This window comes from Oncorhynchus nerka, unplaced genomic scaffold (assembly GCF_034236695.1).
Source record: "Oncorhynchus nerka isolate Pitt River unplaced genomic scaffold, Oner_Uvic_2.0 unplaced_scaffold_771, whole genome shotgun sequence".
NCBI classification, from domain to species: domain Eukaryota; kingdom Metazoa; phylum Chordata; class Actinopteri; order Salmoniformes; family Salmonidae; genus Oncorhynchus; species Oncorhynchus nerka.
This window is the reverse complement of record NW_027040451.1, coordinates 31,301-52,752: the sequence shown is the minus strand read 5'-3', so window position 1 is coordinate 52,752 and position 21,452 is coordinate 31,301. Positions and strand designations below refer to the sequence as shown.

At 44.5% G+C, this 21,452-nt stretch overlaps 1 long non-coding RNA gene and 2 pseudogenes across 1 annotated transcript; 2 read left to right on the top strand and 1 right to left on the bottom strand.

Moving 5' to 3' along the window:
• The first annotated feature begins 9,021 nt into the window (after nucleotides 1–9,021).
• LOC135571098 (DNA damage-inducible transcript 3 protein-like) lies at nucleotides 9,022–10,738 on the top strand (annotated as a pseudogene).
• Nucleotides 10,739–10,964: 226 nt separating this feature from the next.
• On the top strand, nucleotides 10,965–12,111 carry LOC135571099 (uncharacterized). Its single transcript, XR_010463642.1, has 3 exons — nucleotides 10,965–11,907; nucleotides 11,980–12,026; nucleotides 12,063–12,111. It is a non-coding gene; the product is annotated as an uncharacterized LOC135571099 (long non-coding RNA).
• A 2,439-nt stretch (nucleotides 12,112–14,550) lies between these two features.
• LOC135571100 (methionine--tRNA ligase, cytoplasmic-like) overlaps nucleotides 14,551–21,452 on the bottom strand; it is a 28,589-nt pseudogene continuing 21,687 nt past the window's right edge.

Below are 21,452 nucleotides of genomic sequence, written 5' to 3'. Positions count from 1 at the left end.
TACTCGAGTGCTCTTAAATCCTGATTACTCATGTTTGTAATGGTGCTACATGGCCAGCAGGGGGAAGCATAGGCCTTTATAAAAAGCTTCGCTTGGGTTCATAAGGTGGGGTACAGGTTTTCAACACTCACTCCATCATTGCCAACTGCTACCAGATACAGTGCAATTGAACTTTGAATCTTTTTAGCCACCATTGAAGTATATTTACTAAAACCTGATGTAGAATAGGTATAAGGCTAATGATAATGTTGTGAGTGGTGGTAGTGATGGTGTTTGAAGCAGCCAGGTTGATCAGTTGATATAGCCTAGTTTCTATCTGATCGGCTGTGGGAAAATGAAAACTATCAGTACAATCTCTTCTTGCCCCTCGTCGACCTCTGGCTGGCCTCATCACTGTCGGGCTTTTATTTTATTTTTACCGTGACTACCTTGGCTGTGCTTATTTCCTCTTCCTTCCTCTGCGCGTGTGGCAGGTTCCTCTCCTTCTCAGCATTCTTGAAGTCTGCGTGGGTATTCCCGCCATCTCCCTTCTAAACGAGGCCCCTTAAATTTCGGTAATGTCCCGGACCCCACCGATGTGATCTGTCTTTTTAATATCATAGGGATCATCCTCCCAAACTTTGTTCATACGCCCAACTCTGTCTTTGGGTTTACTTGGGGCTTTTATTTCAGGCATGCGCAGTCGCTGAGAGGCGATCTTTTAGAAATGCTATAAAATGCACCTGAAGAGCCGCTCGCCCGTTCTCTGTGAGCTGTTCTGTAGACCTGTGCTGCGCCCTCCTCTAGCTTTATTATAGACTATAATAAACCCAACAATTGTTAAGCATTCAACCTGAGCAGTCCTACAGTAAACAGTCAGGATACGTAGAGTAGATGCATAAAATAGAATATAACTTGACTGTCCATTATTTTTGTTCTGTGAGAGAATGGGCAGGAGGGGCAACAGTGTTTATGAAAAGCATAACACCACAATATTATTCCATTGACCCAGCGTCGACCGGGTTTGGTCGTCCTCGTAAATAAGAATGCGTTATTAACTGACTTGACTAGTTAAATAAATATATATATATATTTTTTAATCTGATGTACGGGGTATGGATATTTTAAAGAGTATAAAATCAATAGGCTTTATGACTAATCAGATAAAGTTCATTGGCAATTACAGCGAGCAAAGAGAGTCAGGTTGAGATGAGTGCTTTTGCAAAACTCAGACAGCATTGATACAACCATGTAATTATACTTGTTACCTACCTAATACTGAAGAACAATAGTCTGAGAGACAGTGCCAGGTCTTGTCCAAGTCCCAAAACAATCCAGGTATAAAACAGATTATGAATATTCACCTGTCATGTCAACAGTCTTTCTGGATACTTTATTAAAAAAACAATACATGAATCCCAATCCAGAAAACCACATGCTCGTATTCAACACACAACTGTAGTTTCTCAGGACAGTTTTATTTTATTTTCACATTAAGTGCATTCTGAAAGTATTCATGCCCCTTGACGTTTTCCACATTTTGTTACGTTACAGCCTTAATAAAAACATGATTAAACTGTTTTTCCCTCTCATCAATCTACACTGGGGCAAAAAAGGTATTTAGTCAGCCACCAATTGTGAAAGTTCTCCCACTTAAAAAGATGAGAGAGGCCTGTAATTTTCATCATAGGTACACTTCAACTATGACAGACAAAATGAGAAAAAAACATTGTAGGATTTTTAATTAATTTATTTGCAAATTATGGTGGAAAATAAGTATTTGGTCAATAACAAAAGTTTATCTCAATACTTTGTTATATACCCTTTGTTGGCAATGACAGAGGTCAAACGTTTTCTGTAAGTCTTCAAGGTTTTCACACACTGTTGCTGGTATTTTGGCCCATTCCTCCATGCAGATCTCCTCTAGAGCAGTGATGTTTTGGGGCTGTTGCGGGGCAACACGGACTTTCAACTCCCTCCCAAGATTTTCTATGGGTTTGAGATCTGGAGACTGGCTAGGCCACTCCAGGACCTTGACATGCTTCTTACGAAGCCACTCCTTCATTGCCTGGGCAGTGTGTTTGGGATCATTGTCATGCTGAAAGACCCAGCCACATTTCATCTTCAATGCCCTTGCTGATGGAAGGAGGTTTTCACTCAAAATCTCACGATACATGGCCCCATTCATTCTTTCCTTTACACGGATCAGTCGTCCTGGTCCCTTTGCAGAAAAACAGCTCCAAAGCGTGATGTTTCCACTCCCATGCTTCACCGTAGGTATGGTGTTCTTTGGATGCAACTCAGCATTCTTTGTCCTCCAAACACGACGAGTTGAGTTTTTAGCACAAAAGTTATATTTTGGTTTCATCTGACCATATGACATTCTCCCATTCTTCTTCTGGATCATCCAAATGCTCTCTAGCAAACTTCAGACGGGCCTGGACATGTACTGGCTTAAGCAGGGGGACACGTCTGGCACTGCAGGATTTGAGTCCCTGGCGGCGTAGTGTGTTACTGATGGTAGGCTTTGTTACTTTGGTCCCAGCTCTCTGCAGGTCATTCACTAGGTTCCCCCGTGTGGTTCTGGGATTTTTGCTCACCGTTCTTGATCATTTTGACCCCACGGGGTGAGATCTTGCGTGTTGCCCCAGATCGAGGGAGATTATCAGTGGTCTTGTATGTCTTCCATTTCCTAATAATTGCTCCCACAGTTGATTTCTTTCAACCAAGCTGCTTACCTATTGCAGATTCAGTCTTCCCAGCCTGATGCAGGTCTACAATTTTGTTTCTGGTGTCCTTTGACAGCTCTTTGGTCTTGGCCATAGTGGAGTTTGGAGTGTGACTGTTTGAGGTTGTGGACAGGTGTCTTTTATACTGATAACAAGTTCAAACAGGTGCCATTAATACAGGTAATGAGTGGAGGACAGAGGTGCCTCTTAAAGAAGATGTTACAGGTCTGTGAGAGCCAGAAATCTTGCTTGTTTGTAGGTGACCAAATACTTATTTTCCACCATAATTTTCAAATAAATTCATAAAAAAATCCTACAATGTTATTTTCTGGATTTTTTTTCTCATTTTGTCTGTCATAGTTGAAGTGTACCTATGATGAAAATCACAGGCCCTCTCATCTTTTAAGTGGGAGACCTTGCACAATTGGTGGCTGACTAAATACTTTTTTGCCCCACTGTACATACAATACCCCATAATTACAAAGCAAAACAAGTTTTAGAAACGTTTGCAAATGTATTTAAAAAAAACTGAAATATCCCATTTACATAAGTATTCAGACCCTTTACTCAGTACTTTGTTGAAGAACCTTTGGCAGCGATTACAGCCTCAAGTCTTCTTGGGTATGACGCTACAAGCTTGGCACAGCTGTATATGGGAGTTTTTCCCATTCTTCTCTGCAGATCCTCTCAAGCGCTGTCAGTTGGATGGGAGCGTCGCTGCACAGCTATTTTCAGGTCTCTCCAGAGATGTTCGATCGGGTTCAAGTCTGGGGCTCTGGCTTGTCCCTCAAGCCACTCCTGCGTTGCGTTGCCCTGTTGGAAGGTGAACCTTCGCCCCCAGTCTGAGGTCCTGAGCGCTCTGGAGCAGGTTTTCATCAAGGATCTCTTTGTACTTTTCTCCATTCATATTTGCCTCGATTCTGACTAGACTCCGAGTCCCTGCCGCTGAAAAACATCCCCAGAGCATGATGCCGCCACCACCATGCTTCACCGGAGGGATGCCGCCACCACCATGCTTCACCGGAGGAATGGTGCCAGGTTTCCTCCAGACGTGACATTCAGGACAAAGAGTTCAATCTTGGTTAAATCAAACCAGAGAATCTTGTTTCTCATGGTCTGAGAGTCCTTTAGGTGACTTTTGTCAAACTCCAAGCGGGCAGTCATGTGCCTTTTACTGAGGATTGGCTTCCGTCTGGCCACTCTACCATAAAGGCCTAATTGGTGGAGTGCTGCAGAGATGGTTGTACTTCTGGAAGTTTCTCCCATCTCCACAGAGGAACACTGGAGCTCTGTCAGAGTGACCATTTTGTTTCTTGGTCACCTCCCTGACCATTGCCCTTCTCCCCCCTGATTGCTCAGTTTGGCTGGGAGGACAGCTCTAGGAAGAGTCTTGGTGGTTCCAAACTTCTTCCATTTAAGAATGATGGAGGCCACTGTGTTCTTGGGGACCTTCAATGCTGCAGAAATGTTTTGGTACCCTTCTCCAGATCTGTGCATCGACACAATCCTGTCTCAGAGCTCTACGGACAATTCCTTCGATCTCATGGCTTGTTTTTTGCTCTGACGTGCGCTGTCAACTGTGGAACCTTTAACAGCTCTCGAGTGGCGCAGGGGTCTAAGTCTCCCGGGTGGCGCAGCGGTCTAAGGCACAGCATCTCAGTGCAAGAGGCGTCACTACAGTCCCTGGTTCTAATCAGGCTGCATCACATCCGGCCATGATTGAAGTCCCATAGGTCGGCGCACAATTGGACCAGCGTTCTTCCGGGTTTGGCCGTCATTGTAAATAAGAATTTGTTCTTAACTGACTTGCCTAGTGAAATAAAAGGTTACATTAAAAAATAATAATACATCTCAGTGCTAGAGGTGTCACTACAGACCCTGGTAGACAGGTGTGTCTTTCCAAACCATGTCCAATCAATTTAATTTACCACAGGTGGACTCCAATCAAGTTGTAGAAACATCAAGGATGATCAATGGAAACAGGAGGCACCTGAGAAATGTTTAGTCTCATAGCAAAGGGTCTGAATACTTATGTAAATAAGGTTTCTGTTTTTATTTATTTTGAATACATTTGCAAACATTTGTAAAAACCTGTTTTCATTTTGTCATTATGGGTATTGTGTTTAGATTCATGAGGGGGAAAAAAATAATTTAATACATTTTAGAATAAGGCTGTAACGTAACAAAATGTGGAATGCGTCTGTATGTACAGTGCATTAGGAAAGTATTCAATGGTCTGTCTTTCATATAGCTGTTTTACAGTTCAATTGTGTCATTTATTGATTTCTCTATAACCTACAACCTTTTGTTACTCTTGTGAATAACATTTCCTTCTTTTTTGTCCCCGAGCATCAATGTTATTATTAGCTACTGTATTCGTATTTAGTTATTAGGCCTATGATTTGATCATTAGTATTTCTATGATTATCGAACTAAGAAATTAGATAGGCTTATGGAATAATATTGTGGTGTAAAATTATGTTTTGCTTTTTTATAAAAACACTGTTGCTCATCCCATCAAAGACTATGATAACAAAAACCCAGCCAGTGGCAACACCGTGGCAACAGCTCCCGTGTCCTAAGTATCCCACTAACGAATACTATATACACACGCTACACGACCGGACTCAATAAACAGACAAAGTATTTCGCTCAACTACTCAGCAACAGACCCTCAAGTCGTGACGGAAAACCGAGGCTCATCGAGCGCTTTAACCCTGGTCCCGGAGAATTGAGCTCTATTCGCTACTCGCGCACGCGACGCGTCTCATATCGGCGCTGTTGCTGGGCTGGTAAACTGCAGGTGTTGTTGCACGGTGCATTAAAACACTTGTCTGTCTGTTAATTAAGGAATTAACCGTTAAGTGTCAACGTATGAAATAACATAGGAAGTTAAAGACGTTATTATAAAGACAATGCGCGTGATAGTTTTAAAGGGTTAACCTGAATTGTGTATGTTTTAATATCAGTTTTCATCAACACTGGCAGCTTGTTCATGATCATCCGCAAGGCACAGATAGAAGGGAGTTTAGGAACTCGCGATCAGAAGTGTGGGAGGTTGATTTAATAGCCCGCGCCCGTCACTCCACACAGAGACATGAGGGCGATATAAAAGAAACGAAATGTCTGAAATGAATATCCTAATAAACACGGCATTCCTTTAGAATAAACACAGCCAGTAAAATAAAAACAAACAAAACAATCCATCCCTATAGGGTTAAATTTCATTATGTTTCCTTTGAGACAAGATGGGGATGCTACCTATGGCATACATAGGCTATATTTCATTATGTTTCCTTTGAGACAAGATGGGGATGCTACCTATGACATACATAAACATAATGAAATATAGCCTCCTTGAGAAACAAAATAGGTTTGAAGTTGAATTTGTTGCAGCAGACACTACCACTCTTGTGAAATAATATTATACACACAGAAAGCAGGACGGAGTCGGACTTTAAAGCATTTTATTACTCTCACAAACTTGAATAGTGTACAATGTGGCCCTCACGCGCATAAAGAAAACGGCCCCCAAACATAAAGATAAATAGCGGAGAATAATAGAAGCAAGCCTATATCAAAAACGGAAAATAAAAACCGATCTATTATTGGATACAAAACGAGCCAATATTCCAAACAGAGTTGCTTTCTTTATTCCTTTCACAATATCCTACAACTGAACATAAATTATAAATAGCCTATAGTGTCGCCTAATGTTTGTGAGCAAAACTTTCTTTTGACATTCTAAAATATTCTTGCATAAGTGTATTTTTTAAATATTTTTGTTAGAGCCAGAGACTGTTAAATAAAACATGCTCTGGTTCTCCTGGTCTTATTTCCGACTAGAAATTGGTTGCCAAGCATTGCATCATTCCTTTCATGTGACTCCCTTACGCCCCAAATTCGTCCTGGCTGCATCACATCTTCACGTCACACAAACTACCCAGAGTGGAGACAAACTGTGGCCCTTTAGAGCCCGCCTTTACTGTAGAATACAATTACCAATTGGATGTCGCCAAGCAAAATAATTTAGCGCGTAGATTACTATTGTACCATCTGGTTGTCAGTCATTTCATCATCAGCTAATGGGCTTCGGTTAAGTAAAACTAAAAAAAAACTTCCCGTCGAGTTCGGTTGGCGTCACCATATATAAAGATCACCGGGAGTTCGAAAATCACATTCAGTATCCTAAGCCGAACAATGGTTAACATGAGCTATCACCAATCTCAACTAAAATATATACACAGTCCGAACCCAAGACAGTCGAGAAAGCGAAATACTAAAAGAAAAAGGGTAAGTGTATTTTATTCTGATTAGTTTTTAAAGTTGCTGATTGTCTTTTAGGGACTTCTATAGGAGTTCTAATTTTAATTTGGCAGCTGATCGTCTCTCGTTTCTCCTTTGAAAAGAATGTGAATGTCATGTCTGTTTTAGGACAGCAGTTGCCGTGTGCAATTATAATTGACATTTGTTATATTTATATCCAAGATTGAGGGGACATTTGTCTGTATATTTGACTTTGACCCCCAAGTGGCGTTCTCTCTGCTACGAGCTCTCTCGCTCTCAGAAGTTTGACATAACAGAGACAGCTGAGCTGTCAAACGTTTACATAACGTTTTACAAAGTTTTGTTTCGGTTTTATTAACTTATTATTTACTGTTATCAAAGTTCAGGCTTTTGTTTGATCAATCCATAAGATGTCATGTATCCAGACATTATATTTGTTTTGTTAATAGCCTATTAAATAACACAAATAAACACTCATTTGTCTTGACAGAATAAGATCGCTATTCGGAATGGACTTTTCATTAGGATAGTACAGAAAGGTTGTCATCGTCTCATCCCGGTGTTTTGTACCGTTTTCACGCAGGCTTTTGTTTCCCGTCCTGTTCTCTGATTCCATGACGTAATGCCTTGGCTGGGAGAACCAGCGCAGCCTACCTCACCACATCCGACAAAAACACTTAGCCTGTAGTTGCATAAATATCACCTTTTATGAAAATCTATTCTTCAAAGAATACATGATAGAAATATTCTTCATAAAGTATTTGCCAAGAATTGGGCTGCATTTATTGATGAATCGCTACTTGTCTATGTCATGCTAGCTGTGTTGTGGTCCCAGGTTATATCACGTCCACCAAAGTGGTTTTTGGTTAAAGTACCTTTAACTATTTAATGTCAATGATAAACCTCTATTTTTAGAAGGAGAAAAAAAGTGTTGCGTGTTGGGAAGATTGTATGTTGAAATCTAGTTGTTCTTTTCGTAGAGCTTGTGTAAATCTAAAATGAAGTATGTTTTGATCGAAATGGAATTCATTTTGGACTGTGGCGGGAACGCTCGAGGCCCTACGGAGTGACCGGTTTTTGGATGATTTTCCACACACACTTTTTTTTTTTACCAGAAAATGTGAAACCATAGCATTGTAGTTGGTCAAGTTATTGTATTCATCTAATCCACATCAAATCCGTTTTATAGGCCTGCGTTCAACCATTTTTAACAATGCTTTTGTCAGGTTGTTTATCAAGTTGAGTGCCTCAGCTATATTTTCAGTAGACATCAGCTGTTATACAATATACATTTATGTTCCTTTAAGCACATTCTAACATCTCAACACACTGTATTGAATAATCGTTGTATTAATTAATGCCATATATTCTTTCTAGACTTGTTGGGACAAATTATCGCCAACGACCAATTGCCAGACTTGATCATAAGAGGCTTTCAGAAGGTGAATTGAGTTTCCTCGTTCCTTCTGTTGATCTCAGGGTTGTTTTTACTGACTGTTGTGTGACAAATTAACCTCATTATAATTTAGAGCAATGCATTTATTTTAAAGATTTTAACGTGATAATGTTTTAAATGAAGTCATCACTACAGCTCGTGTTTTGACAATATAATTCTATAAAAAGACATTGGTTTTTGCAGTAGACCCATGTGTCCACTAAGTGCCACTATTTGACCATTTAGTGAAAAAGTGTCTATTTTCAAACAATATATAAATTACAATACTGGTACTTTGTTTGCTTATCCTCCTTCAACTCTTGATAATTCATAACACGTACTAACTTAGCTGTGCAATAGAACAGTCTCTCTTACATATAGCTTTCACCCGAGTGATTTGAATATGGATCCCGACGCCTAGCCTATTGTAGAGAAACCACATAACAGTTCATGCAGGAGATATATTAAATAATTATCTCATCATTCATCATTCTGAAACTGAACCCTCCTGTCTGGACAACCCACAGTCCTGGTCCAGCGTTGCCCAGCGTGTGGAAGACTCATGATGTCGACTGAGTAACGGAGCGAAAGATGACTGCCGAGTGGCTTCACCTGCCCCCTCCGTACCCCCAGGTGTGGACCGCTGTGTGGTGCAGAGTTGGAGGCGTGGTATGAGGACCTGCAGGATATACTGGGATCAGACGGGGCGGGCCAACTGGCGCCTGCCGCTCCCTGCTCTGAGGTCAGTTGAGATTTTAAAAATAGTTTTGATCTATATGGCTTGATCTATCAACGACGACTGATTGATTGATGATCGTCGATGTGTTTCGGCTTTTGAATCAGTTGTTGTTTTCTTTTTCTCTTTTTCATGATGCAACTCTTTCCACAGTGCTGATGTAAGAAGCTCCTTCGACATAACCATTCCCTAACGTACAATACTTTCCTCTCCTCTGTCCTTTCTCCTCTCCTCTGTCCTTTCTCCTCTCCTCTGCCCTTTCTCCTCTTCTCTTCCCTTTCTCCTTCTCTTCCCTCTTCTCTTCCCTTCTCCTCGTTCTCTTCCCTTCTCTCGTTCTCTTCCTTCTCCTCGTTCTCTTCCCTTCTCTCGTTTCTCTTCCCTTCTCTCGTTCTCTTCTCTTCTCTCGTTCTCTTCTCTTCTCTCGTTCTCTTCTCTTCTCTCATTCTCTTCTTCTCTCTCATTCTCATTCTCTCCCTCTCTCTCTCTCTTCTCTCTTCTCTCCTCTCTCGTTCTCTTCTTCTCCCTCTCTCGTTCTCTTCTTCTCCCTCTCTCGTCTCTCTTCTTCTCCCTCTCTCGTTCTCTTTCTTCTCCCTCTCTCGTCTCTCTTCTCCCTCCTCTCTCGCTCTCTTTTATTTTCTTTCAGAAGGAGCCGGAGTTCCTAGATGTTCTGAGAGCTGTTCCCTGACATGGCTGACAGACGGGGTGGGAGTGGGTGTCGGGAAGAGGCGTGGGGATTTGAGGTGAGGGGGTCCAGAGGGTCACGATCCCAGACGAGCCTCCTACCCATCCACCCCACCACACCTCCTCCAACACCTCCCGTCCGAGTCCAGCTGAGGAAAGGGCGGAGAGGCAAGGGGACAGGGAGGGAGGGAGGGATGGAGAAAGAGGTGGCTCAGGAGGAGGGGGCCTGTTGCCCCAGAGTTCTTTGAGTTGCTGAACGAGGGAGGGGTGGGCATGGTGAGACCGGAGGGGTGGGCATGGTGGAGACAGGAGGGGTCATGGTGAGCTGTGTAGCCACCACCATCATCATCAGCTTCATCATCACTCCGACAATGTCCAACAACCTGAGTCTCCCTCCGCCAGCTAGGAGGAAAACACCTGTGTCCCCGACTCTCCCTCCTGCTCTTCCTCCTGCTCTCCTCCTGCTCTTCCTCCGCCTCCGTCTACCTCTCTCAACTGCTCTCCTCCTTCCTTCCTACTAGCACCTCGCTCTCCCTCGTCCCGGCAGGACAAACGCAAGAGGGGCAACTCTCTGTCCTTCGCTCCTCCTCGGCTCACACTCATCCTCCTCCTCTTCTGCAAAGAAGAGCAGGAGAGAGAGGGAGCAGGAGAACGAGAGGAAGGGCAGGAGCTGACAGATCAGAACGAGAGGTTGAAAGCGGAGATAGACAGACTGGGAGAGGAGGTGCAGAGGACACGCCGAGCCCTGATAGAGAGACTAGTTAACACCAGGAAGTGAGGGAGGAAGGAAGTAACAAAGCAGAAAATTAGCATTTGGAATAGCAGGTTGGCGGTGAAGGGTTTAAAACGGTAGTGACTTTGAAATGCATTTTCTAGACAGCATTAAGAGAAACCTTTCTAGACAGCATTAAGAGAACCTTTTCTAGACAGCATTAAGAGAGAAACCTTTCTAGACAGCATTAAGAGGGAAACCTTTTCTAGACAGCATTAAGAGGGAAACCTTTCTAGACAGCATTAAGAGGGAAACCTTTTCTAGACAGCATTAAGAGGGAAACCTTTCTAGACAGCATTAAGAGAGAAACCTTTTCTAGACAGCATTAAGAGGGAAACCTTTCTAGACAGCATTAAGAGAGAAACCAGAAGATATGTTTTAAGAAGAAAGTTAAATGATAATTTTCTGAAAAACTGTATGAGAAAGTAAGGAAAAAGGGGTAGATATAAAGAAAGAGCGAGCGATGGAAGAGCAAGTCAAAGGAACAGCACGAAAAGAAAGAACGGTGGCAGACAGATGGACATACAGGGTGTAAAGTAATGGAGGAAGAGGTCCAGACATACAGGGTGTAAAGTAATGGAGGAAGAGGTCCAGACATACAGGGTGTAAAGTAATGGAGGAAGAGGTCCAGACATACAGGGTGTAAAGTAATGGAGGAAGAGGTCCAGACATACAGGGTGTAAAGTAATGGAGGAAAAGGTCCAGACATACAGGGTGTAAAGTAATGGAGGAAAAGGTCCAGACATACAGGGTGTAAAGTAATGGAGGAAGAGGTCCAGACATACAGGGTATAAAGTAATGGAGGAAGAGGTCCAGAAGGTGGACATACAGGGTGTAAAGTAATGGAGGAAGAGGTCCAGACATACAGGGTGTAAAGTAATGGAGGAAGAGGTCCAGACATACAGGGTGTAAAGTAATGGAGGAAGAGGTCCAGACATACAGGGTATAAAGTAATGGAGGAAGAGGTCCAGAAGGTGGACATACAGGGTGTAAAGTAATGGAGGAAGAGGTCCAGACATACAGGGTGTAAAGTAATGGAGGAAGAGGTTCAGACATACAGGGTGTAAAGTAATGGAGGAAGAGGTCCAGACATACAGGGTGTAAAGTAATGGAGGAAGAGGTCCAGACACAGATGGACATACAGGGTGTAAAGTAATGGAGGAAGAGGTCCAGACATACAGGGTGTAAAGTAATGGAGGAAGAGGTCCAGACACAGATGGACATACAGGGTGTAAAGTAATGGAGGAAGAGGTCCAGACATACAGGGTGTAAAGTAATGGAGGAAGAGGTTCAGACATACAGGGTGTAAAGTAATGGAGGAAGAGGTCCAGACACAGGGTGTAAAGTAATGGAGGAAGAGGTCCAGACACAGATGGACATACAGGGTGTAAAGTAATGGAGGAAGAGGTCCAGACATACAGGGGTAAAGTAATGGAGGAAGAGGTCCAGACATACAGGGTGTAAAGTAATGGAGGAAGAGGTCCAGACAGATGGACATACAGGGTGTAAAGTAATGGAGGAAGAGGTCCAGACATACAGGGTGTAAAGTAATGGAGGAAGAGGTCCAGACATACAGGGTGTAAAGTAATGGAGGAAGAGGTCCAGACATACAGGGTGTAAAGTAATGGAGGAAGAGGTCCAGACATACAGGGTGTAAAGTAATGGAGGAAGAGGTCCAGACATACAGGGTGTAAAGTAATGGAGGAAGAGGTCCAGACATACAGGGTATAAAGTAATGGAGGAAGAGGTCCAGACACAGATGGACATACAGGGTGTAAAGTAATGGAGGAAAAGGTTCAGAAGGTGGATGGGGTCATGCTTCTATTGAGAGGTTGCAGTGTACTGTATCTACATGTAGGGCCGGGCGTCTCAGGAAGGATCTTTGAAATCGATGCGTTAGCTAACGTCGAATGATTGGGCGGTTTAGGTTATTCAGTCTAGCGCAGAGTTCAGTTTGAAGTAACGGATGGGTTAGATTCAATTAACCGATTGGGGCCTTTGATTCCAAAAATGAAGGAATTGATTCGAAGCATCTACCTATGAAGATTGTGAACCAGCACTATCCCAAGCGTTTGCATGGGTCACGTTCATTAAGCATCAAATGCAAAGAAACAAAGTGGGACTACAATGTTGCAAAACATTTTAAAACGTTTTCTGTTGCGTGCCCTAATGAATGCGATTGTGATTGAGCGCTTTTGCTCTAAGCCTAGTGAAGTGATTAGTAAAAAATTCAGATTTGTTTCTGGGGTGTCGCATTGATTCCAAAATTATGGCTAATCTAAAAACAATTAAAGTGATTTTTTCCCATTGCCAGGAGTTATTGGTTTGGGGTTTGGCAGAAATTTTTATTGATCGGGCCCGTCAACGAAGCGATTCTGACAAACTTGTGTTGACTCATTCCTAGTATGAAGGTAGTGAGAACTAAAACAAGGACAGTGCATTTCATAGTCACGACAGCCTTTACCTAGCCTGGTTAAACCTGACTGAATGCTAAGCCTACCTTTGTTTCCCAGGGAAGCAACCGGGAACGAGCTAAATACCAGGCTATCCCTTATCCGCCAACCTCAAACCTAAAGACAGCAGAGACCATCAGAGATAATATTTCGTGTCCAGTTTGTGGAGTAATATAGAGCTCAGGAAAGTTTGTCAGTCAGTAACTCAGTACTTATATGTCGCCACGGTTTTACTCAAAAGGGGATACACCTAGAACGTGGATAGTTTTACACCCAGAACGTGGATAGTTTTACACCTAGAACGCTGGATAGTTTTACACCCAGAACGCTGGATAGTTTTACACCCAGAACGTTGGATAGTTTCTACACCCAGAACGTTGGATAGTTTTACACCCAGAACGCTGGATAGTTTTACACCCAGAACGCTGGATAGTTTTACACCAGAACGCTGGATAGTTTTACACCCAGAACGTTGGGATAGTTTTACACCTAGAACGTTGGATAGTTTTATACCTAGAACGTTGGATAGTTTTATACCGAGAACGCCTATCTTTTTCTATCAAATTGACTGAATTTAGTGGTAGTGATATTTACAATGTAGAGCTCTACCCCTGATTCACATATATATTTTATATACTCCTGTATTATACAGACACAGTTCTACTGAAATAAAACCCATATTGATTCAACATTTCACTGTAAATGATGCATCGGTTTAGTGGTTGAATTATTTATGTTAAATTACAAGGAAACATTGTATGTACTTTGTCATTGTATGTTTAGAGTTGCAAATAAAATCCTTTAAAAACATTTTTATTGTCTTAGAATGTCTATTTGATTGAAATGTAAAGTGAGATGCATATCAGGTCCAAACAAATTGCTTTAATTTTTGAAGGTGTCAAATTAAGAAAATAATAAAATTTCAGCTTCTGTTTCTGAATTCATTTATCACAGAATTTGCACAAAAAAAAAGTGTTATTTTTAGAAAATGTATTTATTTGATTGAATAAATGGGAAATATGTAAAAACATGACTTTTTATTTAACAATATTACAATATCATTATGCAGACATGGTTCTACACACACTGACCTGAACTACTGGCTGCATAGTGACAGTAGAACCGTAGCCACCAGCCTGGTCGCAGCGACACCATTTTATATCTCTTCATGATACCGCCTACTAGAACCTGCTACTTCCAGTAAAGAGATGTAGAAATAGTCTTGACTGAATATTTTGTAGCAGTTTTCAATTTACCCCCCTCTTCGATTACTGATCTTTCCTATTACTCTGTCCCCATAAGCAACAAAACGTTGTCTTCCATCCTGTCACAGATGTTGTTTGTGTGTCTCATATTTCTTATTATTATTATTCAAATCTTGCCTCTACTTCTCTCATATTTGTCCAGCCTCTTCGGTCTTCTCTCTCTTTCTAATCACTTCTTCTTGCCTTTGTCAGCACTGGTTCTGGGTCCTTTCCTCAGCCAGGGACAGCTGTTTCTTCAGTTCCAGTAGTTTGGTGACCTCTGCTCCAATCACAGTTTTCTGCCTTCTGGCCCTTCAGGGTCCGGACCTTCTCCCCTGGTAGAGAGCAGAGAACAGGTTAGACTGACGACATTACTAACTAGCACCTTCTCCCTGGTAGAGAGCAGGTCAGACTGACGACATTACCAACTCAGCACCTTCTCCCCTGGTAGAGAGCAGAGAGCAGGTCAGACTGACGACATTACCAACTAGCACCTTCTCCCCTGGTAGAGAGCAGAGAGCAGGTTAGACTGACGACATTACCAACTAGCACCTTCTCCCCTGGTAGAGAGCAAAGAGCAGGTTAGACTGACGACATTACCAACCAGCACCGTCTCCCCTGGTAGAGAGCAGAGAGCAGGTTAGACTGACGATGACATTACCAACTAGCACCGTCTCCCCCTGGTAGAGAGCAGAGAGCAGGTTAGACTGACGACATTACTAACTAGCACCTTCTCCCCTGACAGAGAGCAGGTTAGACCGGACGACATTACCAACTAGCACCTTCTCCCCTGACAGAGAGCAGGTTAGACCGACGTTTATTACCAACTAGCACCTTCTCCCCTGGTAGAGAGCAGAGAGCAGGTTAGACTGGACGACATTACTAACTAGCACCGTCTCCCCTGGTAGAGAGCAGGTTAGACTGACGACATTACCAACTAGCACCTTCTCGCCCCTGGTAGAGAGCAGGTTAGACTGACGACATTACCAACTAGCACCGTCTCCCTGGTAGAGAGCAGGTTAGACTGACGACATTACCAACTAGCACCTTCTCCCCCTGGTAGAGAGCAGGTTAGACTGACGACATTACCAACTAGCACCTTCTCCCTGGCAGAGAGCAGGTTAGACTGACGACATTACCAACCAGCACCTTCTCCCCCTGGTAGAGAGCAGGTTAGACTGACGACATTACTAACTAGCACCTTCTCCCCTGGTAGAGAGCAGGTCAGACTGACGACATTACTAACTAGCACCGTCTCTCCCTGGTAGAGAGCAGAGAGCAGGTTAGACTGACGACATTACTAACTAGCACCTTCTCCCCCTGGTAGAGAGCAGGTCAGACTGACGACACCAACTAGCACCTTCTCCCCTGGTAGAGAGCAGAGAGCAGGTTAGACTGACGACATTACTAACTAGCACCTTCTCCCCTGGTAGAGAGCAGAGAGCAGGTTAGACTGACGACATTACCAACCAGCACCTTCTCCCCTGGTAGAGAGCAGAGAGCAGGTTAGACTGACGACACATTACTAACTAGCACCTTCTCCCCTGGTAGAGAGCAGGTTAGACTGACGACATTACCAACTAGCACCGTCTTCCCCTGTTAGAGAGCAGAGAGCAGGTTAGACTGACGACATTACCAACTAGCACCTTCTCCCTGGTAGAGAGCAGAGAGCAGGTTAGACTGATGACATTACTAACTAGCACCGTCTCCCCTGGTAGAGAGCAGAGAGCAGGTTAGACTGACGACATTACCAACTAGCACCGTCTCCCCTGTTAGAGAGCAGAGAGCAGGTTAGACTGACGACATTACCAACTAGCACCTTCTCCCCTGGTAGAGAGCAAAGAGCAGGTTAGACTGACGACATTACCAACTAGCACCGTCTCCCCCTGGTAGAGAGCAGAGAGCAGGTTAGACTGGACGACATTACCAACTAGCACCGTCCTCCCTGGTAGAGAGCAGAGAGCAGGTTAGACTGACGATATTACAACTAGCACCTTCTCCCCCTGACAGAGAGCAGGTTAGACCGACGACATTACTAACTAGCACCTTCTCCCCTGACAGAGAGCAGGTTAGACCGACGACATTACCAACTAGCACCTTTCCCCTGGTAGAGAGCAGAGAGCAGGTTAGACTGACGACATTACCAACTAGCACCTTTCCCCTAGTAGACAACAGGTTAGACTGACGACATTACCAACTAGTCAGTTAATTAATGAACACCTTCTCCACCTGCCATAGATAACCCAGTGGTTGAACACAGTGAGTCAGTATTATCAACTAATTAAATCATTACTAGCTAGACTGTCGTCATGAAAAACTGATAAATCAATATCTAAAGGCCCCTTCACTTGGTCTGCACAAGGTGTCAAGCTCACCCAGGGGCCAGGTGTAGAAGTGGGTAACAGTTAGCTCACTGAGGGGCCAGGTGTAGAAGTTAGCTGGCTGAGGGGTCAGGTGTAGAAGTGGGTAACAGATACCACTTACACCTGGCCTCAGGGGCCATCTGTTACCCACTTCACCTGACCCCTCAGCCAGCCTCAGTGGCCCCTCAGTGAGCTAACAGTTAGCTGGCTGAGGGGTCAGGTGTAGAAGTTAGCTCACTGAGGGGTCAGGTGTAGAAGTGGGTAACAGTTAGCTCACTGAGGGGCCAGGTGTAGAAGTGGGTAACAGTTAGCTGGCTGAGGGGTCAGGTGTAGAAGTTAGCTGGCTGAGGGGCCAGGTGTAGAAGTGGGTAACAGTTAGCTCACTGAGGGGTCAGGTGTAGAAGTTAGCTGGCTGAGGGGTCAGGTGTAGAAGTTAGCTGGCTGAGGGGTCAGGTAGAGAAGTGGGTAACAGTTAGCTGGCTGAGGGGTCAGGTGTAGAAGTGGGTAACAGTTAGCTGGCTGAGGGGTCAGGTGTAGAAGTTAGCTGGCTGAGGGGTCAGGTAGAGAAGTGGGTAACAGTTAGCTGGCTGAGGGGTCAGGTGTAGAAGTGGGTAACAGTTAGCTGGCTGAGGGGTCAGGTGTAGAAGTTAGCTGGCTGAGGGGTCAGGTGTAGAAGTTAGCTGGCTGAGGGGTCAGGTGTAGAAGTTAGCTCACTGAGGGGTCAGGTGTAGAAGTGGGTAACAGTTAGCTGGCTGAGGGGTCAGGTGTAGAAGTGGGTAACAGTTAGCTCACTGAGGGGTCAGATGTAGAAGTTAGCTGGCTGAGGGGCCAGGTGTAGAAGTGGGTAACAGTTAGCTCACTGAGGGGTCAGGTGTAGAAGTTAGCTGGCTGAGGGGTCAGGTGTAGAAGTTAGCTGGCTGAGGGGTCAGGTAGAGAAGTGGGTAACAGTTAGCTGGCTGAGGGGTCAGGTGTAGAAGTGGGTAACAGTTAGCTGGCTGAGGGGTCAGGTGTAGAAGTGGGTAACAGTTAGCTGGCTGAGGGGTCAGGTGTAGAAGTTAGCTGGCTGAGGGGTCAGGTGTAGAAGTTAGCTGGCTGAGGGGTCAGGTGTAGAAGTTAGCTGGCTGAGGGGTCAGGTGTAGAAGTTAGCTCACTGAGGGGTCAGGTGTAGAAGTGGGTAACAGTTAGCTCACTGAGGGGTCAGGTGTAGAAGTGGGTAACAGTTAGCTGGCTGAGGGGTCAGGTGTAGAAGTGGGTAACAGTTAGCTGGCTGAGGGGCCAGGTGTAGAAGTGGGTAACAGTTAGCTCACTGAGGGGTCAGGTGTAGAAGTTAGCTGGCTGAGGGGCCAGGTGTAGAAGTGGGTAACAGTTAGCTGGCTGAGGGGTCAGGTGTAGAAGTTAGCTGGCTGAGGGGTCAGGTGTAGAAGTTAGCTGGCTGAGGGGTCAGGTGTAGAAGTGGGTAACAGTTAGCTGGCTGAGGGGTCAGGTGTAGAAGTGGGTAACAGTTAGCTGGCTGAGGGGTCAGGTGTAGAAGTTAGCTGGCTGAGGGGTCAGGTGTAGAAGTGGGTAACAGTTAGCTCACTGTAGCCATTTACGTAATTGAAACTTAGTTCTCTATTGAAAAACAGTGGTTTGTGCCCTTATTGGGCGTGTTATGTGAAGTCGGGTCATTAATACCAGCTAGATAGTCCTCATTACCTCAAGCCCACCCATGGATACATGGACATGACTTGAAATGCTATGGTTGTGTCACTTTACACATGACTATGTCCCGCATGGCAAAGTAACAAGACATTTCTGGTGAAAATCATGTCTTAGGGGCCAGTTATTTCATTGTTTCACCCCTAATTCCTAATTCGTTACATTCGTCCCCCCCCATCTTACCTGTTCTGCCACAGCCAGTGTTAACTCCCTGGCTCTCTCAGCGTCTGCGCCGTTCACTGCAGTCTGAGCAGCCGGACCTGAAGCTGGGGTCGTGGCAGGCTGGGCGTTCTTCTTGCCTTTTGTCAGCACTGGTTCTGGGTCCTTTCCCTCAGCCAGGGACAGCTGTTTCTTCAGGTCCAGTAGTTTGGTGACCTCTGCTCCAATCACAGTTTTTTGCCTTCTGCCTTCTGGACCTTCTCCCCTTAGAGAGCAGAGAACAGGTCCGACATTACCAACTAGCACCTTCTCCCCCTGGTAGAGAGCAGGTCAGACTGACGACATTACCAACTAGCACCTTCTCCCCCTGTTAGAGAGCAGGTTAGACTGACGACATTACCAACTAGCACCTTCTCCCCCTGGTAGAGAGCAGAGAGCAGGTTAGACTGACATCATTACCAACTAGCACCGTCTCCCCCTGGTAGAGAGCAGGTTAGACTGACGACATTACCAACTAGCACCTTCTCCCCCTGGTAGAGATCAGAGAGCAGGTTAGACTGACGACATTACCAACTAGCACCTTCTCCCCCTGGTAGAGAGCAGAGAGCAGGTTAGACTGACATCATTACCAACTAGCACCGTCTCCCCCTGGTAGAGAGCAGGTTAGACTGACGACATTACCAACTAGCACCTTCTCCCCCTGGTAGAGAGCAGGTTAGACTGACGACATTACCAACTAGCACCTTCTCCCCCTGGTAGAGAGCAGAGAGCAGGTTAGACTGACGACATTACGAACTAGCACCTTCTCCCCCTAGTAGACAACAGGTCAGACTGACGACATTACCAACTAGCACCTTCTCCCCCTGTTAGAGAGCAGAGAGCAGGTTAGACTGACATCATTACCAACTAGCACCTTCTCCCCCTGGTAGAGAGCAGAGAGCAGGTTAGACTGACGACATTACCAACTAGCACCGTCTCCCCTGGTAGAGAGCAGAGAGCAGGTTAGACTGACGACATTACCAACTAGCACCTTCTCCCCCTGGTAGAGAGCAGAGAGCAGGTTAGACTGACGACATTACCAACTAGCACCTTCTCCCCCTGGTAGAGAGCAGAGAGCAGGTTAGACTGACGACATTACCAACTAGCACCTTCTCCCCCTGGTAGAGAGCAGGTTAGACTGACGACATTACCAACTAGCACCTTCTCCCCCTGGTAGAGAGCAGGTCAGACTGACGACATTACCAACTAGCACCTTCTCCCCCTGACAGAGAGCAGGTTAGACTGACGACATTACCAACTAGCACCTTCTCCCCCTGGTAGAGAGCAGAGAGCAGGTTAGACTGACATCATTACCAACTAGCACTGACTGACGACATTACCAACTAGCACCTTCTCCCCCTGGTAGAGATCAGAGAGCAGGTTAGACTGACATCATTACCAACTAGTCAGTTAATTAATCAACAACCACCTCTCCCTGGTAGACAGCAGGTCAGACTGACGACATTACCAACTAGTCAGTTAATTAGACTGAACACCTTCTCTCCCTGGTAGACAACAGGTCAGACTGACAACATTACCAACTAGTCAGTTAATTAATGAACACCTTCTCTCCCTGGTAGACAACAGGTCAGACTGACGACATTACCAACTAGTCAGTTAATTAATGAACACCTTCTCTCCCTGGTAGACAACAGGTCAGACTGACAACATTACCAACTAGTCACCTTAATCCCCCTGTCTAGTGGAGCAGAAATAATGCAGAATAGAAGAGTCAGTCATCAGGACCAATATCACGTTCTCCCCCTATTTGATCAGAGAGGCACGTTGAGCATCAGGAATCATCCACATTAGCACAATATCCCCATTGGGAACATAGAGCAATACCAGGACGACATACAAACTAGACATCTGGGAAGAAAATCAGGTTACTCTGTAACTGTCTTAGGGGACTAGCACCTTCTTTAATTGCTTAAACTTCCATTGTTTCAGACTAATTCCTAATTAGCACCTTCTCCCCCATCTTAGCAGGTTCTGCCACCGCCAGTGTTAACTCCCTGGCTCTCTCAGTGTCTGCACCCTGCTCACTGCAGTCTGAGCAGCCGGACCTGAAGCTAGCACCTTGGCCCCTGGGCGTTGACATCAGGCTGGGCTGTCGTCTTTGGCTAGAATAGCGGGTTTCAGATGTTAGAGCAATTCTTCTCCAACAATCACTAGTAGCATTTCATTCTCAGAAAATAAACATTTGTTGTTAAGAAAGCTATCATACAATGTTAATGAGTTAATGGGAACAACAAAACTAAGACATTTTCATTCCCTCAAAAATAAATTAAATAAAAGCACACATTTTCTTATTTTATCCGGAGCGATAAAATCTAATTGTTTAGTATGAGTTAGTGTGCATTAATGAAAACATATGGGCACCTTGAACTGGAACACCAATTGGGCCACACATGAACGGAACACCAATATGGGCCCACATGAACGGAACACCAATATGGGCCACACATGAACGGAACACCAATATGGGCCCACATGAACAGGAACACCAATATGGGCCACACATGAATGGAACACCAATATGGGCCACACATGAACGGAACACCAATAGGGCCACACATGAACGGAACACCAATATGGGCCACACATGGTAGAACGGAACACCAATATGGAGTGTTAACAGTGTCTACAGTAATATGGAGTGTTAACAGTGTCTACAGTAATATGGAGTGTTAACAGTGTCTCCCAGTAATATGGAGTTAACAGTAATATGGAGTGTTAACAGTGTCGCACCTTTGGCCTGGTAGGGGTTTTATGACAGTCATAAATACCCCTCTTTTTCCTCTCTCTACCCTACTGATGTGACTATTGAAAATCCTTTTAAACATAGAGATTCTGGGAACATGGTAGAGAGGGGTG